This window comes from Bufo gargarizans, chromosome 4 (assembly GCF_014858855.1).
Source record: "Bufo gargarizans isolate SCDJY-AF-19 chromosome 4, ASM1485885v1, whole genome shotgun sequence".
Taxonomy (NCBI): Eukaryota; Metazoa; Chordata; class Amphibia; order Anura; family Bufonidae; genus Bufo; species Bufo gargarizans.
In genome coordinates this window covers 334,739,734-334,767,727 of record NC_058083.1, presented here as the reverse complement: position 1 = coordinate 334,767,727, position 27,994 = coordinate 334,739,734, and positions in this window count along the sequence as shown.

Sequence of the window (27,994 nt, the reverse complement as noted above, 5' to 3'; positions counted from 1 at the left end):
ACATGTGGCTCGGTATTTGGAGGACAGAGTTAGGAAGCTCCTGTCTAAGGAGACACGGAACAAGTTGAGAGCGGAGTGCCCGCGCCCCCTTATTCCAAACAAGGTTTGTGAAACCCCCAATGTGGTTTTTGGCCAAAACGGGCTTTAATCCCTGCAGGGGCCTGGATTCAGCGCTGTGCGCCTGCCAGGATAAGCTCTTAGAAAACTCTTAGATAGTTCCCTTGACAAAAATTTTGAATTGGCGGAACAGCCAGATCGGAGGGCACCCCTATTGACCCAGATGAGCTCCGTGGCTGGGCGCAGTGCGCCATCTGTATGGTAGGAAACGTGAACTCCTCACTTTCCATTGAAAGGAGGAAAACTATCCTCATTAAGATTGAGCCAAAGTTAGCCATCATGGCTCTTACCGAGTCTGGCAAGGAGGCACAGGGGCTCCTTTTTGGTGACACCTTCATAAAAGACCTGGGCAAGTTTGTCGGAGCTTTTACTGCCTTAGATAAGGAGCAGAGTTCTATGTGGAAGGTGTTTCATGGTAGAATCTCTTCCAGGGCCGGCAGTTTCAGGGGCCATCTGTCCGGCCGTGCCCATTTCCAGACCCGTGGCAACGATCGAGACCCCTTCAATCAACGCTCGGCGTTCCAGGACCAAAGGCCTCGTTCTTTCCGTCCAAAGGGTCCGCCGGAAGATCCAGGTCCTTCAGAGGTTATTCAGGATCAAGACGTCCTCTCTGTGAGTCTCCAAAATCTGCTATCTTCTTCAACCCCTTGCATAGGGGGCAGACTCCATCATTTTTTTAATATTTGGTCCCGTATCACGTCCGACCCGTGGGTCCTCTCCGCGGTCCAGGGGGTTTCATATAGAACTAATGGACTCGCCTCTGTTACTCCCAAATCCGCACCCAAAGTTTCTATCGAGACAAGCCCAACAATGCATAGACACGGAGCTTCAGTCCCTCCGGGTAGAAGGGGCAGTGGAACAAGCCCCATTCCATGAGGGGGGAGTCATCAGCGACGTCTTCTTTGTAGAGAAGAAAGGGGGCCAGTTTCGACCCGTTATAAATCTAAAGAACCTCAGCCAATTCGTTCGGTACAGCCATTTCAAAATGGAGGGCATCCATCTGCTCAGGGACCTCCTCCTCCCGGGCGACTGGATGGTAAAATTGGACCTGAAGGATGCTTACCTGACGGTCCCGGTCGCTCCGCCATCCAGGGGTCTTTTTCAATTCCTTTGGAAGGGACAGGTTTGGTGGCTCACCTGCCTCCCGTTTGGCCTTTCTTCTGCGCCTTGGTGTTTCACCAAGCTGATGAAACCGGTGGTGGCGTGGCTCCGCCGCCAGGGTGTTTGTCAGGTAATTTACCTGGACGATATTCTTCTCTTGGCCCAGTGCCCCTCCATCCTTCTGGCTCATCTGCATATGTCAATTTCCCTGATCACCGACCTAGGTTTTATCATCAACACCAAGAAGTCCTCTCTTCGTCCTTCCAGATCCATGGAGTTCTTGGGATTCGTGGTGAAAGTCAGAGCCATCCGCAAAGAATTGCGGCATACGCTGAAGCTTTCCCAGATCTCTCTGCGTCATTTGGCACGGATTATTGGCCTGTTATCCTCTTCCATCCAGGTGATCTTCCTGGCTCCGCTCCATTATCGAGCGCTACAGTGGCTCAAGATAGCTCACCTGCAAGCAGGAGCATCGTATGCGGACGTTGTGGTCCTGGATCAGGAGACGACGGACGAGCTGACGTGGTGGATCTCCAACCTCGAAGCTTGAAACGGCAGAGCCATCATGGGTCCTCAACCAGACCTTACCGTGGAGGCGGACGCCAGTCTGCACGGCTGGGGCGCCCACTGCAACAGGATTTCCACCGGAAGTCCTTGGTCGGTGGACGAGTCCCGGCTCCACATAAATGCTCTGGAGCTCTTGGTGGGATCCTTCGCAATCCACAGTTTCACCAGCGGCACGGTCTCTGCGTGCATCAGACTCAGAATGGACAACGTGTCGGCTGTTTGGTACGTCAACGCAATGGGAGGTACTCACTCCGTGATGTTGACTCATCTGGCGAAAGAGTTCTGGTCGGATTGTGTGGACAAGGGATTCACAGAGATTGCAGAATACATTCAGGGCCTTCACAATACTTTCGCGGATTGGAGTTTGCGGTACACTTCGGACTTCAGCGATTGGAGATTGAATCCGGAGACGTTCTCCTCCATCGAATCGATTTGAGGCCCTTTTGCTGTAGACCTCTTTGCTTTACAATGGAATTCCCAACTGCCCAGATTCTACAGCTGGAGACCGGACCCACTTTCGCAGACTGTGGATGCCCTTCGTCAGGACTGGTCGGGACTGCTCTCGTATGCCTTTCCACCGTTCGCGTTGATCCCTCGCGTTCTGACACAGGTTCGCCACCAGTCGGCAGAGTTGGTCCTGGTGGTTCTCTTCTGGCAGGCTCAAGTTTGGGTTCCTTAACTCCTGGAGCTCCTAATCGAGGATCCTCGTCTCCTCCTGTTTTCCCCGGATCTCCTCCTCGGCCGGGTAGGCCAGCATCATCCCCTCCTAGTGGACGGATCTCTCCATCTCCTGGCGTGCAGTGTCTCGGGAACGTTGGGGCGTCGCTGGAGTATCGGGGATGGCTAGATTCCTCTTGGAGAACGCTTGGGCCCCCGGTACTAGATGGGCTAATCGATCAGCTTGGGGCGTTTGGTCTCGCTGGTGCGTGGGCCGGAGTCTGGATCCCCTTACGGCCCCTGTGACGGATATCCTACATTTTTTATCTTCTCTTTTTGAAGAGGGTAAGGCGTATAGGACTATGAATGTGTTCAGATCAGCGATATCATCTCGCCACCAGGGTTTCGCTGTTTGCCCAGCCGGTCAGCATCCTTTGGTTTGCCAGCTCCTCAAGGGCTCTCGGCTTTCTCCGCCTCCTAGACCTCGGTTTTCCACTTCTTGGGACGATCGTTTGGTCCTGGATTTATTTTCACGGTGGTCTCCTAATTCGGATCTGTCTCTGCATCAATTATCTGCTAAATTGGTGTCCTTGCTCTGTCTTATCTCTTGTAAAAGAGTTTCAGATGTGAGGGCTCTAGATTTCGATGCTCTTTATTTTTCCCTGGAGGGGGTTTCCTTCAATATCTCCCGCCGCACCAAGATCGGCATTAAGTCTGTTTCTTATCCGGCGTTTCCCAGCTCTCCGGCGCTTTGTCCGGTGGGGTGTCTGAGGGAATACTTGTCTCGTACATCCCTGCGTCTTCACCTCAGTTATTTATTTCTTTTCACAGGCCATTTCGTCCGGTCACTAGTGTCACCCTGTCCCGTTGAGTGAAATGGATCCCTTCCTTGTCTGGTATTGACACATCCGTGTTCACGGCCCATTTGGTCAGAGGGGCCTCTGCGACCGCCATGGCTGGTGCTCGTCTGGAGGATATTCTAAGGTTGGCGGATTGGTCCAGAGCGTCTACGTTCAGAGAGTTTTATTTTAGGCCTCCTCCGCATGCTTTCACTTGACTCGGTGACATAAAATTGCATGATTTTCCTAGTTTATGACGTAAAATCATTATTTTATGAAAGACACGGAGGTGAGTATTGCCCCTCCCTAATATTTATTTATTTAATAAAGCTTTTTCCCTCCCGTGTTGTGTTTTTCTCTCCAGGACTCTGTTATTGCTGAGCTTGCTAGCGCTACAGTTATGTCTTTGTTATTTATTACCATTATTTCTTATCCCTTTATCGCTTTGATTTGGATCTGGTCGATTACCATGTCCCTTCCTTTTAGGCTGATGCCCCGAGCCACTGATTCCGATTGGTTTTAGTTGCTGATCCGTCCTGCCGACTGTTTGTTTGTTCAGGTGGAGTTCCTGGTAGAAATTTCTATCTCGTCTGTTCGGTAAGAGTTCTCCCGTTGGAGCTTGTTGGTAGGAGTCGTTCCAGCCCGGTTATTGAGAGTAGAAGGTTCATCGTTACAAAGAAAGAGGAAGAGTTCCGGTGGGAGGACCTATTTATGGACTGGACTGTGGGAGGGGTTACCCCTTGTGGGGGTGGTCTGTAAGTTTATTTTGTGTGGATTTTCTTTGCTGCTGTGGATTTCAGTAAAGAAGGAGAAATGCAATACTCGCCTCCGTGTCTTTCATAAAATCATGACATTACATCATAAACTAGGAAAATCATGCAATTATATTTCAAGTCTGGAGCTCATTCATTGCTACAAAGTTCCTCAATTACTCCTACTAGCAACACTCATTTATTGCAAATAATCCAGGATCCAGGAGTCCAGTCGTACCCAGGTAGAAGACACCGTTGACACTATACCTACTACTATAGAGAGATATTACACCACTCTGGCATTCCTCCCCTGGTGCATGAGTTGCAACAACTTAAAGGGCCCTTAGACTGTACCCTGCGCACTCTGCAATTGGCGTCACAAACAAAAACAATAGACTTCTATATCCATATCCGGACCCACTGCATTTTTGGCGTCCGCCTAACCATACCACGGTCCTGCTCATTGCAGCTCAAATCCTACTTATCACAATCAACTACCTTATGTGTCACCCCCAATTCCTCATAGATTGTAAGCTCTTGCGAGTATGGCCCTGACTCCTAGTGTTTCAGTTGCATATTAGTCAGTTACTTTTGTTTTGTACATGAACCCTATGAATTTGTAAAGCGCTGCGGAATATGGTGGCACTATATAAATACATTTTATTATTATATTATTATTATTATTAGTTGTGAATCAAATTTTTCCTGAAATTCGGATCAAATTCCACTTTGTCAGCTTTGATTCGCTCATCTCTAGTTGTAACCATGGAAACGAGCAGTGTAAAAGTGGTGGAAAAATTAATCCAGTCAGTGAAGGAAGCAATATGGATAATAAAAATACATTAGTAAGTGGTTTGTATTAACGTTTTCTACAAAAATGCCATTTGCTGAAGTAAAATTACAAGTTTTACAGAATATTTTCCAACAAAACTATATATCAATCTGCTCAGCTCCTCCTGCTCTATACCATGCTGCCTGCAGATTAAACTGCATTTTGACAGGTTCTCTTTAACAAGAAAGTGTTGGCTCTTCTGACAGATGTAGATTTTTGTCAATAGATTGCGTCCATACACATCCTGACAGTGGCAGCAGTAGTTGCTCATTGTAAAACTGGGTAGGGACACTCCCTCGTGGCAAGGTGCATGATTTCTAATAATAATAATTACGCTATTACACTTCCATGTATACTTTTGATTCTTCTGGCAATCCTGTGATATGTTATCACAAAGCTCCCATAGCTAAAGTTTCTAATAAAATTATAAAAGCATTGAGATTCATATAGTGAATAGGAAATCCAAACTGGTAAGGGTACTTTCACACTAGCGTTTTTGTTTTCCGGTATTGAGTTCCGTCACAGGGGCTCAATATCGGAAAAAAACTGATCAGTTTTAGGCCTCATGCACACGACAGTTTTTTTTCACGGTCCGCAAAAACGGGGTCCGTGGGTCAGTGACCGTTTTTTCGTCCGTGGGTCTTCCTTGATTTTTGGAGGATCCACGGACATGAAAAAAAAGTCGTTTTGGTGTCCGCCTGGCCGTGCGGAGCCAAACGGATCCGTCCTGAATTACAATGCAAGTCAATGGGGACGGATCCGTCCCCATTGACTTTCAATGTAAAGTCTGGAGTTCTTTTATACCATCGGATTGGAGTTTTCTCCAATCCGATGGTATATTTTAACTTGAAGCGTCCCCATCACCATGGGAACGCCTCTATGTTAGAATATACTGTCGGATATGAGCTACTTCGTGAAACTCAGATCCAACAGTATATTCTAACACAGAGGCGTTCCCATGGTGATGGGGACGCTTCAGGTTAGAATACACTACAAACTTTGTACAAGACTGCCCCCTGCTGCCTGGCAGCACCCGATCTCTTACAGGGGGATATGATAGCACAATTAACCCCTTCAGGTGAGGCACCTAAAGGGGTTAATTGTACTATCATATTCCCCTGTAAGAGATCAGGGCTGGATCGGAGTCCCAGTTTAATCGCTGGGGCTCCGATCGGTAACCATGGCAACCAGGAAGCTACTGCAGCCCTGGTTGCCATGGTTACTTAGCAATAGTACAACAGTAGAAGATTCATACTTACCTGCTTGCTGCTGCGATGTCTGTGAACGGCCGGGAGCTCCTCCTACTGGTAAGTGAAAGGTCTGTGCAGCGCATTGCTAAAGAACTGTAACTTACCAGTAGGAGGAGCTCCCGGCCGTTCACAGACATCGCAGCAGCAAGCAGGTAAGTATGAATCTTCTACTGTTGTACTATTGCTAAGTAACCATGGCAACCAGGGCTGCAGTAGCTTCCTGGTTGCCATGGTTACCGATCGGAGCCCCAGCGATTAAACTGGGACTCCGATCGGAACTCCGCTGCCACCAATGATGGGGGGGGGAATGGGAGGCCGCACACTGCCACCAATGTTGTTACTGCTATAGAGGGAGGGGGGGCCGATGGTGGTTGGCACACTGTGCCACCAACGATTTATAACATTAGAGGGAGGAAGGGGGGGGCAATGGTGGGCGCACACTGTGCCACCAACGATTTCTAACATTAGAGGGAGGAAGGGGGGGTCCGATGGGGGGCGCACACTGTGCCACCAACGATATTCAAACTGGGGAGGGGGGGGGTCTGCCCCCTGCTGCCTGGCAGCCCTGATCTCTTACAGGGGAATATGATAGTACAATTAACCCCTTTAGGTGCCGCACCTGAAGGGGTTAATTGTGCTATCATATCCCCCTGTAAGAGATCGGGTGCTGCCAGGCAGCAGGGGGCAGTCTTGTACAAAGTTTGCAGTGTATTCTAACTAGAAGTGTCCCCATCACCATGGGAACGCTTCTGTGTTAGAATATACTGTCGGATATGAGTTTTCACGAAGTGAAAACTTAGATCAGAAAAAGCTTTTATGCAGATGGATCTTCGGATCCGTCTGTATGAAAGCAACCTACGGATCACGGACACGGATGCCAATCTTGTGTGCATCCGTGTTCTTTCACGGACCCATTGACTTGAATGGGTCCGTGAACCGTTGTCCGTCAAAAAAATAGGACAGGTCATATTTTTTTGACGGACAGGATACACGGATCACGGCCTCGGCTGCAAAACGGTGCATTTTCCGATTTTTCCACGGACCCATTGAAAGTCAATGGGTCCGCGAAAAAAAACGGAAAACGGCACAACGGCCACGGATGCACACAACGGTCGTGTGCATGAGGCCTTATCCTAATGCATTTTTAATGGAGAGCATTCCGTTCAGGATGCATCAGTTCAGTCCCTCTTACGTTTTTTGGACGGAGAAAATACCGCAGTATGCTGCAGTTTTCTCTCCGGCCAAAAATACTGAACACTTGCCGGAATGCCGGCATTAATTTACATTGAAGTGTATTAGTGCCGGATCCGGCATTAAGTGTTCTGGCAAAACGGATCCAGCTTTCCGGTCTACGCATGCGCAGACCTTTAAAAATGCCCCAAAAAATAATACTGGATCCGTTTTTCCAGATGACACCGGAGAGACGGATCCGGTATTTCAATGCATTTGTCAAACGGATCCGCATCTGGATCCGTCTGACAAATGCCATCAGTTTGCGTCCGGATTGCTGGAATCCTCTGCCGCAAGTATGAAAATAGCCTAAGATCAGCAAGATAATTCAAAAGATATCTTTCTCGAAAAGTAAGAATGGCAGGCTACAATATGCTTAAATTAACAAATATGAGCCCATATGACATTTATTAGAGGCAGCTCATGAATTACGATGTGTCATTTATTAGGCTATTTGTGTATAGTACATGGTAGTTCTTGGAAAGTATCATGTAAACTTGGCTACAAAGATCCTTCTCTCTGCATTTCTGCTGGACAGACAGTAGTGAAGTTCTTAAATGAGGTGTAATGAATGCATGTGTATATTCAGGTAAAATATAACTACAGTAAGCTGCTGCCCGGGTTATTAAAGGAGAATTTTTAAAATCGGTAGCTGTAGCAGGGTTACCACTCCAGCTCTTAACTCATATTTCTTAAAGGGAATCTGTCACCGGGATTTTGTGTATAGAGCTGAGGACATGGGCTGCTAGATGGCCACTAGCACATCCGCAATACCCAGTCCCCATAGCTCTCTGTGCTTTTATTGTGTAAAAAAAAACGTTTTGATACATATGCAAATTAACCTGAGAGGAGTCCTGTCCCTGACTCATCTCACGTACAGGACTCATCTCAGGTTAATTTGCATATGTATCAAATCGTTTTTTTTTACACAATAAAAGCACACAGAGCTATGGGGACTGGGTATGTCGTGTGCATCAGCCCTTAATCTATGATCTACAATTACACCTAAATCCTTCCCTATAAGTAACTCCCCCAGTGATACATTTCCTAGGACATATGAAGCACAGAGATTATTACTACCAATATGCATTAGTTTATATTTACCTGTGAGATTGTCGAACAGCTATTCCTGCATAATGTATGTGTCTAAATTGTACTTAAACTGTCATTTGGCATTCCAGGCACTAGAGGCCACTGTTTTTCAGCTACAACCAGCACACTCTAGGATTTGCATACGTAAAGCAGCTGATGAGTCATGCTGGCTGCTTCTGAGTGAACCAGGAAGTGTTGATCTGACATGATTGACACAAAGATTGTGCTGTGAGAGACTGAATCCGATTCCATCCTGGCTTGTGTATGTCCGGCAGTGAATGGACGCCCAGAGGAAGAGTAGCTGTCATCCCCTTACTGGATCCAGCTCTTTGTAAGGGAGATTGTCCCAGGAAGACTATTTTCAGTGTGTGGACAGAAGCCTTATTACCAAGCAAGGCCGCACTGTTGCTGAGAGGTTGGTGGTCATCCCGGGTAAGCGGCATCCTCGGGCCCAGAACGGACACAGGTCAGTACACCTGGTTACTGATTATATGATACTGTGTGGCGCCTGAAGTAACAGAGACTAGTCTAGGCCTTGTATTAGTTAAATACCAAGGGTTATATCTTTTGTTAGGCCTTACTGTACTGGACTGCAGTGCAGTAATTGACTTGCAGGCTCTGCAGCGTCTGCCACCGGTTAGGTGTGTCCTCTATAGCGGCACAGCATGACTTGTAGGCTCTGCTGTGTGCGCCAACGGGCTAGGCCTGTCCCTCGGACAGGAACAGTGACTGTGGGCCTGGGGCATTACTGTATTTCTGTTTGTACTTGTGTTATTACTATTTCAAAAGTAAAGTTTCTGTTCTTGCATATAAAGCATGGTGTGAGTGTCGCTTTCCTTGTCGGTGACTTCGCTGTATCCTGGGGATCCGACGCCCCACATTGAACCTCATTTGCCAAGTCGATGCCAATTCACTCAGTGTGTTCAAGTCAGCTTGTATTTTATGGACATCTTCCATAGACTGCACAGTACTATTAAGCTTAGGCTACTTTCACGCTAGCGTTGTTAGAATCTGGCAGGCAGTTCCGTTGCCGTAACTGCCTGCCAGATCTGGCAATGATGTCCTTTTTTTCGGATCTGTTATACGGATCCAATGAAATACCGGATCCGTCTCATCCAGTATCCTCCAGAATAACGTATCCGGTATTTAAATATTTTCAAAGATTAAAAACGAAACCAGCTCCTCCTATATCCCGTCGCATGCGCAGACCAGAAAACCGGATCTGGCAACGCAGCAATTTCCGGAACACTTGGTACCAGAGCCGGCATTAATACATCTCTATGGAAACGTGCAGTATTTTGTCCGGTCAAATACCATACAAGGGATGGAACGGAAGACTTTAGGACAAAACTGATGCGTTTTATTTTTACCCCTTTACCGGATTTCAATAACGGAAAATAATAACGCCAGTGTGAAAGTACCCTAAGTACTTCTGTCATCTGCAAAAATAGAAAAAGTGCTATTAATCCCGTCCTCGATATCATTAATAAATAAATTAAATTAATATTGAGTCATGAGGTTTTGAGGCTATGCATTTTTCACAGGTATTTTTTATCTAAAGGTTTGCTGTGAAAAAGCTGCTCATGAAAACAATAAAAACCCTTGTTAAACCATGTTCTATAATGCATTAACCCTTAAAGGGAATCTGTCATCTTGGAAATGCCATGCATTCTATGGGCAGTATTGAGCTGATCAGAATATTATATAGTTTTGTTGGAAGAGATTTAATAGAACTTGGTGTTTTCATTGGTGGAATCCAATGGGTGGTCGTGGTCAGTTATCAACAGCTATCTTTGTAAAAGTAGTTATATAGGGCTGTCAATTCACTAAGTAGGACTGCCCACTGGACAAGTCAAGCATGAGGATTTAATTAAAGGAATTCTAAATACTACTGAATCAATTCCTATGAAACTATATCTTAATCTGCACAGGTCTTCCTGCTCTATAATATGCTATCTGCAAATTGCACAGCATTTTCATGGTAACTGGTTTCCTTTAGTTCTTGTTTCTTGCCATATGTTAGTTTTGCGACTAAAACACTGCTGCCAGATGTAATTTATAAAAATATTAAAATGTAACGGATCTCCTGGCACCCCCGACTGGCTACCTCCGTCAATGGATGCTCCTAGTGCTTCCCGAGGACTCCAAGCACTCCACTTGACACCGTAAGCACTGCAGACCCCACGAACCGCCGAAGCTTGGTTGAGGTCTCGCCGTCTCCTACCCACCCTGGACCTATGACCAGGCTCCAGTGGGTGAACCTCTCCTAAATCCAGAGAGCAGGAACAGCTCTTACAAGAGCTAGTAGTTATAGCCAGGGGAGTATAGCAAATCTTCAGCGTATAGCAATCCCCCAGTGTCGATAAGTTGCTCAAACACCAGCCTCAACATGATGAAGGGTAAAAACAGGAACTCTTTATTGAACACACAGCATTGACTTATATACATATGACATACTGAGGACATGACATAGCAGCCAATCCTGTACAGTTTAAACACAAAACTAACCCTATTCAACAAACACACTGGCATTGTCTGTGACGCAATTAACCAACACACTGGCATTGTCTTTGACTCAATCAACAAAATACAATTACCAACATAATGGGCTAACTTAATCACTCACAGACAGATACAACACATTTTTCCCAAAACACAGAAAACACCTCAAAACCCCACATATCCCCATAATGTATACATCCATGGATAGCTCTGATCTGCGTGAACAACATATCCAAAAATCACCCAGATCCAAGCAGGGGTTCCCGAAATTCCATGAAAATCACATTTGGCCGGTCGCAAATAGTTCCACAGATTTAAGCTGTGTGGCCGGTCTGTCTTCTCCTTCAAAGTTAGTATGGGCCATAATCCTGAGGCAAGAGGCTAGTAGCCAGGCTTCTCCACCACCCAGTGGCGAGGTTGGTTTCATCACAAATAATATGTGGTAAGGACAAATAAACACCACCTCCTTCCTCAGCAAGGGGTTAAAATGGAAAGGACACGAAGGCAGGGATCACCAGATTTCACACGATAGTATCCCTCCTTTGGTCGACACTCCTGTTGATAATCAAACAAATGCAGCCATAGTGAAGTACTGACTACCACCATATATTCAAAGGGAACTTACAAGCGCAAAACATAATGCAATGCCGCCTTATAAAGTGCATAACATCCCAACCATTGCTGACATCATCCTCGAGGGAAATTGAACCCAGTATAGTTTATCAGCACAGATTTTTCATAAAAACACAAAAACTATAACACAAACCAACCCCAAATCAATAAACATAGTTTAACAATTTGAAATTGCAATGTAGTTATTCAGTGGCTCACCAATTAGGTATTATGGATAGAGGTGCTCTATCACCGGTACACCCAAAAACCGTATGGTAAGGATAATTAAATATATGAAGATGTGATGGCACACTCATATGGTATAAACTTGGAATGATGAGTATCTCGGTTACAGTGCTTACATCTTAAATACTGTATATTTATACTCCTATCCACCCAACTTGCTGCTGAATTTTAAATTGTGGTGTACCTAAATTAAGATTTTTTTCACCTGAAGTATTAACCCTTGTGAAAGTCAATATCTGAAGTATCAACTCTTGTATACTCAGCCTACCTATATCATTTATTTCAATATACCCAGCTGGCACGTAGCACTTTATGTATTCAGTCTGCACATAGCACTTCTATATATTTAACATCACCGCATCGATATACCTGAACTGATAATTTTCAGTAAATCCTATTTATTCACAATGTATTCAGCTTGCACATAGAACCTTTATGTACCGAGCCTGCATACTGCACTTTCATGTACCGAGCTTGCATATTGCACATATCTTACCGAGCTTGCATATTCCGCTTTGATATTCTGAGTTTGTACCTAGCACTTTGTATATTCGGCCTTATTTGACTCTTATATGTACTCAGCTTATATAGCATTCCATAAGTGCAAGATTATCTGGTGCTTACACTTAACACTTTGTATATTCAGCTTGAATTGACTCTCACATGTACCCAGCTTGCACATAGCATCCTAAAATTTTAAGGATATCTTTTAATTGTGACCATTTTTGTTTTTTACCTTTCATTAATAAAACACAAATTTATCATAACCAAGATACTCATCATTCCAGGTTTATACCATATGTGAGTGTGCCATCACATCTTCATATATTGAATTATAGTTTAACAATTAATTCATCCTTAATTAAAAATACATAAATAAAATATATTAAGTAAAAGACGTTGAAAATATTCAAGCCTCCTATTATATGTCTGTTACATCACAAAACTTCATCACATGACCGGACAGCTGATCCAAGCCACGCCAGAAACTCCATCACATGACCGGACAGCTGATCCAAGCCACGCCAGAAACTCCATCACATGACCGGACAGCTGATCCAAGCCACGCCAGAAACTCCATCACATGACAGGACATCTGATCAGAATCACACTGGGTCTTCTTTCCAATCACGAATGGGCTCCACCACTTCTCGCAGGTCCTACCTCATCCACCTAACGGTATGTAATACATATAGCATAATAAAACCTAGAATAAACAGGGTTTCAAGTCACATTCAATATTGAGTCCATTGGGTTGAAGCGTATCAAGTTTATACATCCACTGAACTTCTCTTTTATTAATCTTAGCATTATAATCCCCCCCCCCCACCAATGCATTTTAACCAATTCTACGCCCATGAAACGCAATCCCTTCGGATCCTTCTGGTGATGTCTTTTGAAGTGCATAGACTTCTATAATCTTCTATGCTATTTATTTATCGGATTCTGTGATATCTACCCACATCACAACGGAGATCTGCAGCACAAACCTACAGCTACGTATTTAGTGATATTTTTGTTTTTACTATTCACTACATTGTGTTCACTTGTGCTATATAAGCTCGAAAAGAGAAGACAAGTGTGATTATACAATGCTTCTGTCTTCTACTCTAGGGTGGCACCAAACCTGCTCCTACAAGAATACTGGCACACACACTACTTCAGTGAAGCGTCATGCGAAGAGACGTCGCTGCAAACTTAAAAAGACAGAAGACAATGGACTGTCATTAATGGGTTAAGATGTGGTTCATGTAATGGGTACAAGAGTGATATGAGTATAGGATAACTGTTTTAGTAACAATTTAAAAGCTGTGTTCTACTTTAGGCCTCATGCACACAACCATATTTTGGGTCCACGTCTGATCCACATAAATTATTGGACATGTCCTGATCTTGTCTGCAGATAAGAATAGGCAGTTCTAATAGATAAATGCGGCATGCACACCGCTGGTATCCATATTTTGCGGATTTGCAGTTTGTGGACCGCAAAATACATACAGTCGAGTGCATGTAGCTCTAAGTTTGTTTAAATTGTAGAAACTATTCTGTGTGTCAGCAGTGCTAGGGGACGTTTATAAAAGTGCACATACGTATACTTGTCTAAAGCTCTTGCTGTACCCATAATGGTCTAAAAATAAAGAACATTTGCCATGATTTTTCTTTGCCATGCTAATGTTTTCAGGAATACAATGCCATGAGAACTCACTTTAAGACCGCTAACTATATAATTGCTTACTTTATTTTCCTCTGAAAGTGTTAGATGGGAACTTGAACGCATCACTCTGTAATTAAGAACGAGGATTGCCAAGTAGTAAAGTGTTTTTTTTTCTTTTTTCCCCCACTGCAACCAAAATCTTCTTTGCAGAACTTTAGAAAAAAATCCCCTTTCTGTAGCTTTTAGCATGCCTCGTGGAGATCTACTCGATTGAGCTTTGAAGCACATTACAAAACATAAAGTGAAAAAAGTTCCACAACAGTTCCAGCTATTGCTGCTGAATTTGGATACATCATTGGGTTTCTAGCTCATTCTTAACAACTGACAAAATATTTACTCGGCTCACTGTAGAAATGGATAAGATTTTCCAAAATATTTTACAGGGCTGAATTCAGAGTCACATAAATATGAGATGAACTCCCAGCAGTGCCGGCACTTACAAACTTTGAAAAGGTTTCCAAGAAAATAGATTTAACCAAATTTCTATGCAGAACAATAACTATGTAAAATGTACAGCTACTGGGTGCACAAGGGAGAGATGTCATATTATACTCTGTTTTCTAGATTCATGTTGGGACAAGTTCATTTCATGTCACGGGAAGTAGAAGATGTAATTTTGTTATTGCAGTCCTAGATAATCATCCCCTCTAATATATTGCCTTAGCTAGTTTTTCACTGCTTGCAAATAGATATATAGTGCTCATTTCCTTATGTAAAAACATCTGATGGTCTATTATAGTGACTTTTTAAAAGAAAATTTGCCTCTTTATACCATCATAGTCAAGTTATAACAAACCAGTCAGGATCTGATGTGAAGTGTAGACTTTCAGCTTTAACTGAAATAACTTAATAAAAAAATCTTGCCATAACCATTTAGGAATTACAGCCATTTTTTACACAGTCCTTTAATTTTCACAGGCTCAAACTGCTTTCAAGGGGATGTCTGGTCTTGGAACTCCCCCTGAATATAAGAAAGCACTTTCACCTGTCTCGGGTCCCTCTGTGAGATTAGAAGTTGGCTTGGTTCCATGAGAGCTGACAGCACTGTTTATATGTGCACATAAGTATATTTGTCTAAAGCTCTTGCTGTACCCATAACGGTCTAAAAATAAAGAAAATTTGGCATGATTTTTCTTTGCCATGCTAATGTTTTCAGGAATACAATGCCATGTCACAGCGGCTAAAATGCTACGTCACAGCAGTGATGGACAACCCCTTTAATTATTGTCTTAAGTGTAACAGGGTGCCGAAGGCGCACTTGGTCTCCCATCAGCCGCAGACCTGCTGCTTAGCTTTGGGAGCGAGGATCTGTGTTTGACCTCGTTCCTAGGGCAGCTTTGCTAGCTGGGAGGATCCCTGCTCATAGGTCTGCCTTAAGCGCCGAGCTGATCACTCGGTGCTCGACTGGTCGGTCTGTCGGTCATGTGACGCTGGCCACGTCACATGACCCTCACTCCCCACTATAAATACAGGCAGCCTGCTGGCCACAGGTTGCCTGTTAATTCTAGGTTCCTGGCATTTTGTTGGACTACTGAATACTACCTGACCCTGTTCCCTGACGATCCTTTGCCTGCTCCTCCTGTACTGCGCGTCTCTCCTGGTATCCTGACCCTGGCTTCCACCTGACGATTCTTTGCGGACTCCTGTAGTACTTCGTTTCTATCCTGGTATTTGACCTCGGCTTTTCCTGACTATTCTCTGCTCATTCCTTAGTACTGCGTAGTAGGGATGAGCGAACCCGAACTGTATAGTTTGGGTTCGTACCGAATTTTGGGGTGTCCGTGACACGGACCTGAACCCAAACATTTTCGTAAAAGTCCGGGTTCGGTGTTCGTCGCTTTCTTGGAGCTTTTTGAAAGGCTGCAAAGCAGCCAATCAACAAGCGTCATACTACTTGCCCCAAGAGGCCGTCACAGCCATGCCTACTATTGGCATGGCTGTGATTGGCCAGTGCAGCATGTGACCCAGCCTCTATTTAAGCTGGAGTCACGTAGCGCCGCACGTCACTCTGCTCTGATCAGTGTAGGGAGAGGTTGCAGCTGCGACATTAGGGCGAGATTAGGCAGTGATTAACTCCTCAAAAAGACTTCATTAAGAGATCGATCTGCAGCTGTGGATGATTGAACTGCTGCTATTCAATTGCTCACTGTTTTTAGGCTGCCCAGAGCGTTTTTCATTCACTTTTTTCTGGGGTGATCGGCGGCCATTTTGTGTCTTGTGGTGCGCCAGCACAAGCTGCCACCAAGTACATTTAACCCTCAATAGTGTGGTTGTTTTTTGGCTATATCCTACATCAGGGTGAAGCTGTCACACCAAGTGCATTTAACCATCAATAGTGTGGTTATTTTTTGGCTATATCCTACATCAGGGTCAAGCTGTCACACCAAGTGCATTTAACCATCAATAGTGTGGTTATTTTTTGGCCATATCCCAGTCTAATTCTGTTTGTAAATGTATACCTGTCACCCAGCGCCTAAAACATAGGCCTCAAATTTATAGTCAGCTAAATCTGTGGTTATTGCTGTAGCTGGGCAAGTTATTTAGTGTCCGTCAAAGCACAGTTTTTGTTCTGGGTTGAAATACAATTCCCAATTTAGCAATTCTCTAAATTAGTGGTTTCTGCTGTATCAGGCCTACTTTAAATTTATCCCTAAAAGGGTATATTAGATTCAAGGTGCAGATAGGGTCATTCTCAATAACTTCACACACACGCTACTGTGCATATCCCAGTCTAATTCTGTCTGTAAACGTATACCTGTCACCCAGCGCCTAAATAATAGGCCTCAAATTTATAGTCAGCTAAATCTGTGGTTACTGCTGTGCCTGTATTAGTGTAATACGGTTCCTAAATAGATAGCCAGATAGTGTTAGGTGTCTGTAAAAAAAGGCCTGAATTTGAATTCAATACCTTGGGCCAAATAATATTTTTGTTGTTGTGGTGAACGATAACAATGAGGAAAACATCTAGTAAAGGACGCGGACGCGGACATGGTCGTGGTGGTGTTAGTAGACCCTCTGGTGCTGGGAGAGGACGTGGCCGTTCTGCCACAGCCACACGTCCTAGTGTACCAACTACCTCAGGTCCCAGTAGCCGCCATAATTTACAGCGATATTTGGTGGGGCCCAATGCCGTTCTAAGGATGGTAAGGCCTAAGCAGGTACAGGCATTAGTCAATTGGGTGGCCAACAGTGGATCCAGCACGTTCACATTATCTCCCACCCAGTCTTCTGCAGAAAGCGCACAGATGGTGCCTGAAAACCAAGCCCATTAGTCTGTCACATCACCCCCATGCATACCAGGGAAACTGTCTGAGCCTTAAGTTATGCAGCAGTCTCTTATGCTGTTTGAAGACTCCGCTGGCAGGGTTTCCCAAGGGCATCCACCTAGCCCTTCCCCAGCGGTGGAAGACATAGAATGCACTGACGCACAACCACTTATGTTTCCTGATGATGAGGACATGGGAATACCACCTCAGCATGTCTCTGATGATGACGAAACACAGGTGCCAACTGCTGTGTCTTTCTGCAGTGTGCAGACTGAACAGGAGGTCAGGGATCAAGACTGGGTGGAAGACGATGCAGGGGACGATGAGGTCCTAGACCCCACATGGAATGAAGGTCGTGCCACTGACTTTCACAGTTCGGAGGAAGAGGCAGTGGTGAGACCGAGCCAACAGCGTAGCAAAAGAGGGAGCAGTGGGCAAAAGCAGAACACCCGCCACCAAGAGACTCCGCCTGCTACTGACCGCCGCCATCTGGGACCGAGCACCCCAAAGGCAGCTTCAAGGAGTTCCCTGGCATGGCACTTCTTCAAACAATGTGCTGACGTCAAGACCCGAGTGGTTTGCACGTTGTGCCATCAGAGCCTGAAGCGAGGCATTAACGTTCTGAACCTTAGCACAACCTGCATGACCAGGCACCTGCATGCAAAGCATGAACTGCAGTGGAGTAAACACCTTAAAAACAAGGAAGTCACTCAGGATCCCCCTGCTATCTCTTCTGCTGCTGCCGCCTCGGCCTCTTCCTCCGCCTCTGGAGGAACGTTGGCACCTGCCGCCCAGCAAACAGGGGATGTACCACCAACACCAAACCCCTTCGTCACCAAGCATCTCAACCATGTCACACGGCAGCGTTCAGCTCTCCATCTCACAAACATTTGAGAGAAAGCGTAAATTCCCACCTAGCCACCCTCGATCTCTGGCCCTGAATGCCAGCATTTCTAAACTACTGGCCTATGAAATGCTGTCATTTAGGCTGGTGGACACAGACAGCTTCAAACAGCTCATGTCGCTTGCTGTCCCACAGTATGTTGTTCCCAGCCGTCACTACTTCTCCAAGAGAGCCGTGCCTTCCCTGCACAACCAAGTATCCGATAAAATCAAGTGTGCACTGCGCAACGCAATCTGTGGCAAGGTCCACCTAACCACAGATACGTGGACCAGTAAGCACGGCCAGGGACGCTATATCTCCCTAACTGCACACTGGGTAAATGTAGTGGCAGCTGGGCCCCAGGCGGAGAGCTGTTTGGCGCACGTCCTTCCGCCGCCAAGGATCGCAGGGCAACATTCTTTGCCTCCTGTTGCCACCTCCTCCTACTCAGCTTCCTCCTCCTCTTCTTCCACCTGCTCATCCAGTCAGCCACACACCTTCACCACCAACTTCAGGACAGCCCGGGGTAAACGTCAGCAGGCCATTCTGAAACTCATATGTTTGGGGGACAGACCCCACACCGCACAGGAGTTGTGGCGGGGTATAGAACAACAGACCGACGAGTGGTTGCTGCCGGTGAGCCTCAAGCCCGGCCTGGTGGTGTGCGATAATGGGCGAAATCTCGTTGCAGCTCTGGGACTAGCCGGTTTGACGCACATCACTTGCTTGGCGCATGTGCTGAATTTGGTGGTGCAGAAGTTCATTCACAACTACCCCGACATGTCAGAGTTGCTGCATAAAGTGAGGGCCGTCTGTTCGCGCTTCCGGCGTTCACATCCTGCCGCTGCTCGCTTGTCTGCGCTACAGCGTAACTTCGGCCTTCCCGCTCACCGCCTCATATGCGACGTGCCCACCAGGTGGAACTCCACCTTGCACATACTGGACAGACTGTGTGAGCAGCAGCAGGCCATAGTGGAGTTTCAGCTGCAGCACGCACGGGTCAGTCGCACTGCGGAACAGCACCACTTCACTACCAATGACTGGGCCTCCATGCGAGACCTGTGTGCCCTGTTGCGCTGTTTCGAGTACTCCACCAACATGGCCAGTGGCGATGACGCCGTTATCAGCGTTACAATACCACTTCTATGTCTCCTTGAGAAAACACTTAGGGCGATGATGGAAGAGGAGGTGGCCCAGGAGGAGGAGGAAGAGGGGTCATTTTTAGCACTTTCAGGCTAGTCTCTTCAAAGTGACTCAGAGGGAGGTTTTTTGCAACAGCAGAGGCCAGGTACAAATGTGGCCAGCCAGGGCCCACTACTGGAGGAGGAGGAGGAGGTGGAGGAGGATGAGGATGATGCATGGTCACAGCGGGGTGGCACCCAACGCAGCTCGGGCCCATCACTGGTGCGTGGCTGGGGGGAAACGCAGGACGATGACGATACGCCTCCCACAGAGGACAGCTTGCCCTTACCCCTGGGCAGCCTGGCACACATGAGCGACTACATGCTACAGTGCCTGCGCAACGACAGCAGAGTTGCCCACATTTTAACGTGTGCAGACTACTGGGTTGCCACCCTGCTGGATCCACGGTACAAAGACAATGTGCCCACCTTACTTCCTGCACTGGAGCGTGATAGGAAGATGCGCGAGTACAAGCGCACGTTGGTAGACGTGCTACTGAGAGCATTCCCAAATGTCACAGGGGAACAAGTGGAAGCCCAAGGCCAAGGCAGAGGAGGAGCAAGAGGTCGCCAAGGCAGCTGTGTCACGGCCAGCTCCTCTGAGGGCAGGGTTAGCATGGCAGAGATGTGGAAAAGTTTTGTCAACACACCACAGCTAACTGCACCACCACCTGATACGCAACGTGTTAGCAGAAGGCAACATTTCACTAACATGGTGGAACAGTACGTGTGCACACCCCTCCACGTACTGACTGATGGTTCGGCCCCATTCAACTTCTGGGTCTCTAAATTGTCCACGTGGCCAGAGCTAGCCTTTTATGCCTTGGAGGTGCTGGCCTGCCCGGCGGCCAGCGTTTTGTCTGAACGTGTATTCAGCACAGCAGGGGGCGTCATTACAGACAAACGCAGCCGCCTGTCTACAGCCAATGTGGACAAGCTGACGTTCATAAAAATGAACCAGGCATGGATCCCACAGGACCTGTCCATCCCTTGTGCAGATTAGACATTAACTACCTCCCCTTAACCATATATTATTGTACTCCAGGGCACTTCCTCATTCAATCCTATTTTTATTTTCATTTTACCATTATATTGCGGGGCAACCCAAAGTTGAATGAACCTCTCCTCTGTCTGGGTGCCGGGGCCTAAATATATGACAATGGACTGTTCCAATGTTGAGTGACATGAAGCCTGATTCTCTGCTATGACATGCAGACTGATTCTCTGCTGACATGAAGCCAGATTCTCTGTTACGGGACCTCTCTCCTCTGCCTGGGTGCCGGGGCCTAAATATCTGACAATGGGCTGTTCCAATGTTGGGTGACGTGAAGCATGATTCTCTGCTATGATATGAAGACTGATTCTCTGCTGACATGAAGCCAGATTCTCTGTTATGGGACCTCTCTCCTCTGCCTGGGTGCCGGGGCCTAAATATCTGACAATGGACTGTTCCAATGTTGGGTGACGTGAAGCATGATTCTCTGCTATGGGACCTCTCTCCAATTGATATTGGTTAATTTTTATTTATTTTATTTTTATTTTTATTAATTTCCCTATCCACATTTGTTTGCAGGGGATTTACCTACACGTTGCTGCCTTTTGCAGCCCTCTAGCCTTTTCCTGGGCTGTTTTACAGCCTTTTTAGTGCCGAAAAGTTCGGGTCCCCATTGACTTCAATGGGGTTCGGGTTCGGGACGAAGTTCAGATCGGGTTCGGATCCCGAACCCGAACATTTCCGGGAAGTTCGGCCGAACTTCTCGAACCCGAACATCCAGGTGTTCGCTCAACTCTACTTATTACATATTGACAGCCTATATGTGACTATTCTATCTAATTCATTTTTACAAAAGATGGTGGATGTTTTGTTTTATATATTTTTTTTAAGTCACTCCATATGTTCTACTTCCTGTCATAGCACTTCAACTTTCTTTGTTGTTTGGACTTTTATCATGGAAGCCACCTCACCTTTTTTATTCAGACCATTCAGTGTGGTCAGAGAGAGAGCTCCCCCTAAATTGCAATGCTCTTCTATGGAAATATCAATAGAACAATACAATTATCATAATGCCATTCTAAATTCTACATCCAGTGTTAAAGGGGTTCTCTGGGTTCAGAGCTGAACCCTGACATATCCCCATTTTCACCCAGGCAGCCCTTCTTACATGAGAATCAGAGAATTTCATGCTCCGATGCTAGCCCTTGCCCTGCACGATTCAGAGCAGGGCAAGGGAGGTTTGTTCATATTTTTTACACTGCTAGGTGGAGGCTAGGACAGCACTAAAGCCTGTCATTTAGTGCCAGTGATATCACAGGGCTCACTGTTAGTGTAGTGTCCCACTTGTGTGTGTATGGGCCACTCCAAAATGCCATTTCATGTCATTTTGCACTCATTACTCTATTTGACTATATCATATGCTGTTAAATTCCTATTTCAGGCTGTTCAGACGCACTACACTTTTCCAACACTAGAGGTCTCTATTACATCATATAAATAGGCCAGCCACAGGAAGTTAGAGTTAGTAGAGAGTGTGGGGAGAGAGAAGAAGGAGGGAGGAGAGGAGTCTAGGAGACAGTCTGTGAAGATTGTCATTTATCCAGGTCATGGTATATCTGTAAAGAATAAATCAAGGAAACTAGACTTACTGTGGATTTTTTGAAAAGTTTCACTCGTTCTTCCAACGAGCTTTCTCAATTCTGAGAATTGAGAAAGCTTGTTGGAAGAACGAGTGAAACGTTTTCAAGAAATCTACAGTAAGTCCAGTTGCCTTGATTTATTCTTTAGAGATAAGTCTAGGAGACAGACTCTGTCTCTGTCCTCCTGGGCTTTGCTCCAGTAGTTAAACTACTTGAACTTGTGGAGGTTAGAGAATTCCCAGCATAAGGACTCCACAGCACCAAGTGACCAGGAGAAGCTTCCAACGCCTGGATAACACCTGACAACTAAGAACAAAGTTGTGTTTAATATTCATATTATAGCAAGGATAGAAAGCCTGAGCAAGACCAGGAACCAAGTATAGTATCTTCACCACTCCTGCATAAATAAGTTGCGCTGGAACCTACATACAGCACCTCACAGAGCCTGCTAATAGAAATTTTCAGCTTTATCATCTTTGCCAATTTCCTGCAATACAAAGTGCTGCTACCAAATGCTATTCACTGCAAGACTTCAACCGAAAAGTAAAGTTCCTGTTTAGTTCAACTACTACCTCTCTCATTAATTCACTTCATCTCCACATTTGCACCTAACGGTGCTGAAATCACGAACCAGGGGCCAAGCCGCAAAAGCACCTAACTCCAATGACCTTTAAGAGCACCTCAACTTCCATCTGGCTGGTGTTCCCTGCAACCGAGAGTGCTGCGGAGGATTTCCTGCTGTCTTCCCATCCACTGCACGTCGGCCCCAAGGGACAACTTAACCGTGAGTACTACTATCTAGTGATGTCCTGAACTATTCGCCGGCGAACATAGCTTGTTCGCGTTCGCCGCGGCAGGCGAACATATGCGATGTTCGGTCCGCCCCCTATACATCATCATTGAGTAAACTTTGACCCTGTACCTCAGTCTGCAGACACATTCCAGCCAATCAGCAGCAGACCCTCCCACCTCCTGGACAGCATCCATTTTAGATTCATTCGGAAGCTGCATTCTCAGTGAGAGGAGGTACAGTGCTGCTGCTGATTCAATAGGGAAAGCGTTAGCTAGGGCATTGTTCTGTGTCCACAGACTCATCTGCTGTAAGGACAGCGTCCTGACAACACCCCAAAAAGCCCTTTTCAGGGATGGTACATCAGTCTGCTTTTTTATATATATATATATACATATTGCAGTTGCCTGGCTGCCCGTGTGTGAGAGGCTGCAGGCTCAGTCACAGACAGCACTGTGTGCACAGTGCACACCATTCATACAGGGTGTGACAGAAAATACCTTGCAGATAAAAAAATTTGATTTAATATTTTTCAGTGATATAATCACAGTTGCAAGCCCGAGTGTCAGGCCCACACAGACTGTATTGTGGCCACTGGCTAGTGGCTAGGCCTCCAATCATACCGTTACAGGGTGTCACTCACTCAAATACCGTGCAAATAAAAAAAATAATATTTTATATTTTCCCATGATATAATCACATTTGCAAGCCCATGTGTGTCAGGCCCACACAGACTGTATTGTGGCAACTGGCTAGTGGCTAGGCCTCCACTCATACCGTTACAGGGTGTCACTCACTCAAATACCTTGCAGATAAAAAAAATTCTATTTAATATTTTTCTGTGATATAATCACATTTGCAAGCCCGTGTGTGTGAGGCCCACACAGACTGTACTGTGCCCACTGCCCACCACTTATATAGGGTGGCACAGTACTTTGCACACATAGTACCACTTATCTAAAAAAAGAATGACAGGCAGAGGCAGGCCACCCCGCAGGGGCCGTCGTGGTCGTGGTGCTGTGATTTCCACTGGCCCTGGAATAATGCCCAGTGTTCAGAGGCCATGTACCCAAGAAATTCGGAGAAAATACAGGACACCCAATCTTCAACAGCTTCCGCTAAGAACCTTGACGCACCATCCTCCTCCAGCTCAGCTTTGGTCACCTGCTCTCAAGTTACCACTCTCCCGCCCGCCGCCACCACCACCACTACCACCACAGCCACCACAGCCGCTTCACTTGATCCCTTCAGAGGAGTTAGTTACACATCAGTTGGATGAAATTAGTGATGCGCAACCATTATTGCCAGAGGATGTAGATAACAGGGATATGTCTCAGTCAGGCAGCATTACACACATGGACGTACAGTGTGATGATGATGATGATGATGATGTTGTACCCGCTGCTGCTTCCTTTGCTGAGGTGTCAGATACAAGTGAATTGGTTGATGATGAAGATGTGTCCGTGGATGCCACGTGGGTGCCTGCTCGAAGAGAAGAAGAAGAGGGGGAAGTTCAGAAGGGGAGACAGAGAGAAGGAGGAGAGGGGGAGGTCATCGCAAGCAGCTAGTGGCACAGTCAGACAGCATGTATCGGCACCCGGGGTCAGCCAGACAGCACGCCAATCAACGCATGCTGTTGCCATCACCAGAATGCCGTCATTGCAAAGCTCAGCAGTGTGGCATTTTTTTTGTGTGTCTGCCTCTGATAACAGCAATGCCATTTGCAACCTGTGCCAAAAGAAACTGAGTTGTGGAAAGTCCAACACCCACCTCTGTACAACTGCTTTGCGAAGGCACATGATCTCACATCACAAACGCCAATGGGATCAACACATGAGTACAAGCAGCACACAAACTCAAAGCCACCATCCTCCTCCTGGTCCAGCATCTTCAGCCACGTCAACCACTGCTGTCCTCCTTGCCCCCTTTCAACCACCAGCCACTCTGCCTCTCACCTTCAGCAGTTCTATCTCACCTGCCCACAGTCAGGTGTCTGTAAAGGAAATGTTTGAGTGTAAGAAGCCAATGTCACAGAGTCACCCCCTTGCCCGGCGTCTGACAGCTGGCTTGACGGAACTCTTAGCCCTCCAGCTTTTACCATACTAGCTGGTGAAGTCTGAGGCCTTCAAAAAATTTGGCGCTATTGGGACACCACAGTGGAAGGTGCCCGGACGAATTTTTTTTTCAAAAAAGGCAATCCCAAACCTCTACTCAGTGATTGAAAAGGAAGTCATGGCATCTCTGGCATACAGTGTTGGGGCAAGGGTCCATCTGACCACTTATACCTGGTCTGCAAAGCACGGTCAGGGCAGGTATATCACCTACACTGCGCATTGGGTCAACCTGCTGACGGTTGCCAAGCATGGAATGCGTGGCTCTGCAGCGGAGTTAGTGACACCACCACGACTTGCAGGCAGGCCTACTGCCCCCTCCTCTACTCCTCCTACTCCATCCTCTTCCATAACCTCCTCGGCTGAGTCCTCTTCTGCTGCGACATCTGGCTGCACATCAACTGAATCCCCCCAGCTCCCCAGGCGCTATTCCACATCCCGGATATGACAGTGTCATGCTGTCTTGGGGTTGACTTGCCTGAAAGCAGAGAGCCAAACCGGACCAGCACTCCTGTCCACCCTGAACGCACAGGTGGATCAGTGGCTGACCCCACAGCAACTGGAGATCAGCAAAGTGGTGTGTGACAATGGAAGCAATTTGTTGGCGGCATTGAATTTGGGCAACTTGCCCTGCATGGCACATGTGTTGAATCTCATCGTACAACGCTTTGTGTCTAAGTACCCAGGCTTACAGGACGTCCTCAAGCAGGCCAGGAAGGTGTGTGGCCATTTCAGGCTCTCCTACACGGCCATGGCGCACTTTGCAGACATTCAGCGCCAAAACAACATGCCAGTGAGGCACTTGATTTGCGACAACCCGACACATTGGAATTCAACACTCCTAATGTTCGACCGCCTGCTCCAACAAGAAAAAGCCATCAACGAGTATTTGTATGACCGGGGTGCTAGGACAGCCTTTGCAGAGCTGTAAAGTTTTTTGCCACGTTACTGTACGCTCATGCGCAATGCCTGTAGGCTCATGAACTCCTTGACTACTGGGTGTGCAGGCTTGACCTGTGGCCTGAACTATCCCAGTTTGCGATAGAACTTCTGGCCTGCCCCGCTTCAAGTGTCCTGTCAGAAAGGACCTTCAGTGCAGCAGGAGGCATTGTCACTGACAAAAGAAGTCGCCTCGGTCAAAAAAGTGTTGATTACCTCACCTTCATTAAGATGAATGAGGCATGGATCCCGAAGGGACGGACAGTGGGGGATACGTTTGACTAACAAAAGGCCTGATGACATGCCTTGGCCTCAAAATAGTCCCCACGCTGCTGTATTTAATGTCTGCATACCGGATGACTTTCGTGAATTCTCCGCCACCAACTAGGGTTCAAGCCGCAATGTTTTAGTCACCTTTCTGCCTGGAAAACATAAATTTTTCCGGCTGCTGCTTCCGGCCGCTGCAACAATTCCTAATTTTTTTAGGCATTTGTGCATGCCTAATTTTTCTGGCCTCTGGTGCTGCACTGTGGCTGCAAAAACAAAACAAAAAAAAAAGGCACATGTGTCATTTCCCCTTCGTGATCGGTACCTTGTTGTGGTGAAGGGGCTTGTGTATCACAATGAAGCGATCATCACCTCTATGAGTGTGTTGGCAATGTTGCCACACCCCAGATAAGGCCGTTGCTTTATTATGATCAGACTAAAAGCGATCGGCTGGATAATTTTTCATAGAAAAAACATTATTTTTTTTATTTTTTAAAATTTGTATGGGTTTTTAATACATAAAATAAAAAAAATCATAATAAAGTCTATTAATAGTTTATTAGAAATAATGCAGACAATTAAAAAAATCCCCATCAATTCCAATACAAAGCAAGTACAGAGCTGAAAACAAAATTATTTCAGGATGTCATTAATTCGACAATGATTAATCAATTCGACACACGTCCCCGGATAGGGGACGTAACAGGGATTAAACTGATAGGAATAGTACTAGTTAAGACACCACTCATATAGGGTGTCACAGCACATTGCTCCGTGCACGCGCAGTGCCCCAACGTGGGAGTAAGAGGACCGACCAAGCTGCTTTTTCCATCAGAGTTTGGTCTGTCACTGTGAAGGCAGTCGAAGGTACCCGGCCTAAATTTTTTTTCATAAAAGGCAATCCCTGATATGGGACGTAACAGGGATTCAACTGATGAGAATAGTACTACAGAAAATACCACTCATATCGGGTATGACAATAAATTGCACGGCGCAGACGCAGTGACCGTGGCGTGGATTCAAACAAAGGGGAGGGAGCCAGCATTTTGTTAACCATCTCCCCGTTCGAAAAATCAATTAAATTCACCTTTCGGGGACCCTTGGTGTTGTACGTGGCTGGGTGGAGGAAGAAACCTTCAATGACATCAACGGGACATGGCTAGCTTGGTATCCCCAACCTTGTGCAAATGGGAAGTTTGCGGTTGGGCAAATGGACTGTTTGCGGTTGTTTGCGGTGCATTAAAAGGGGAGTTTGGTCTGTCAATGTCTGTGAAGCGGGCGTAACCCTTACACTACCTGATCCATACAACTTCATACATGATCGTATACACACACTGGATGTTTTAAACCACGTTGTTCAAAAAATGTTGGGATTGTTAGGTGATTTATGCCCTTTATGGATTAAAATCCAACTCTGCGTCAACTATGTAATTTTCCATGGGAGTTTTGCCATGGATCCCCCTCCGGCATGCCACAGTCCAGGTGTTAGTCCCCTTGAAACAACTTTTCCATCACTACTGTGGCTAGAAAGAGTCCCTGTGGGTTTTAACATTCGCCTGCCTATTGAAGTCAATTTGCAGAAATTCGAGTTCGCTGCTCGCGAACGGAAAATTTTATGTTTGCGACATCTCTACTACTATCCTCGGCACCTTATCACTATTACACACCACCCCTAGGGTATCCGGTCGTTGCACTAGGCAGAAGCCTCTGCCAAGCTTTACCCATAGAGAGCCTGGTACGTCACTGGATCTCCAGGAAAAAGCCTTTGTCCTGCATGACTGAGCGCAGGGCAAAGGCGAGCATCAGGGCATGAAATGCTCCGATGCTAATGTCAGAGGGGCTGCCTTGGTGAAAATGAGGATACGTCCGCATTCAGCTCTGAACCCGGACAATCCCTTTAAACTAACAGAT